The sequence below is a fragment of the Bison bison genome, unplaced genomic scaffold (genome assembly GCF_000754665.1).
Source record: "Bison bison bison isolate TAMUID 2011002044 unplaced genomic scaffold, Bison_UMD1.0 scf7180017864228, whole genome shotgun sequence".
Classification (NCBI taxonomy): Eukaryota; Metazoa; Chordata; class Mammalia; order Artiodactyla; family Bovidae; genus Bison; species Bison bison.
Window position 1 is genome coordinate 8,757,792 of NW_011494800.1, and position 874 is coordinate 8,758,665.

At 35.2% G+C, this 874-nt stretch overlaps 1 protein-coding gene across 3 annotated transcripts in view; it reads right to left on the reverse strand.

Annotated features, from left to right (window-relative positions):
• The window catches only part of MAPK10 (mitogen-activated protein kinase 10), a 195,169-nt gene that overhangs the window by 30,074 nt on the left and 164,221 nt on the right, over positions 1-874 (reverse strand). The window lies entirely within an intron of this gene.

Genomic DNA, 874 nt, shown 5'->3' on the forward strand with positions numbered 1-874 from the left:
AGCAGATTTAGAAGAGAAGGCAACCTCATTAATGTCATAAGTGGAATCTCAGAAACACTGGTAGTATCAATCATTAAAGACAGAATGGTTTCCCCTTCTATGAACAGAAAGTGGGCGAGTATCTTAGATTTCACCACTACTGTTCAAATTTGCCCTGGAAGTTTTAGCTAATACCATGAGGCAAGAAAAACCAATAAAGGGCATGCATTTCAGTATACTAGCCATGAATACTTGAAAAACAAAATTTAGTTAATATCATTTACAGTACTACATAAGGGATGCACGTTTGATCCCTGGGTTGGGAATATCCCCTGGAAGAGGACACAGCAACCCACTCCAGTATTCTTGCCTAGAGAATCCCCATAGATGGAGAAGCCTGGTCAGCTACAGTCCATGGGGTCGCAGAGTCAGACATGACTGAAGTGACTTAGCATACACACATGCACACCAAAAGGATTACCCATAAGTGAAAAAATAAGTTTGACTTGACAAAAATTTTTCTCTCAAAGGAAAGTGCTAGGAAAATGATAAAAAGCAGTCATAAAGTGAAAGAGTATATTTCTAACATATTTATGAAATGCTCTTAAAATATGACATTAAAAGAAGTAACCCTGTTTTTTTTTCTTTATACACATAAATTCAGTAGATGCATATAAAGCATTTGGAAATATCCAGTTCCTATTCATATTGAAAACGTTTCACAAACCAGGAAGAGAAGTTAGGTAATACACATTATTAACCAGATAATATATATCTAGGAGTAATCTACAGCTAATGTACTCAGTGACTGTGTATTTTTCCCCTGAGTTCAGGAATAAGATATGAATTTCTACTCTTATTCCTTCTGTTTGACATTATAATAGAAATTTTATCC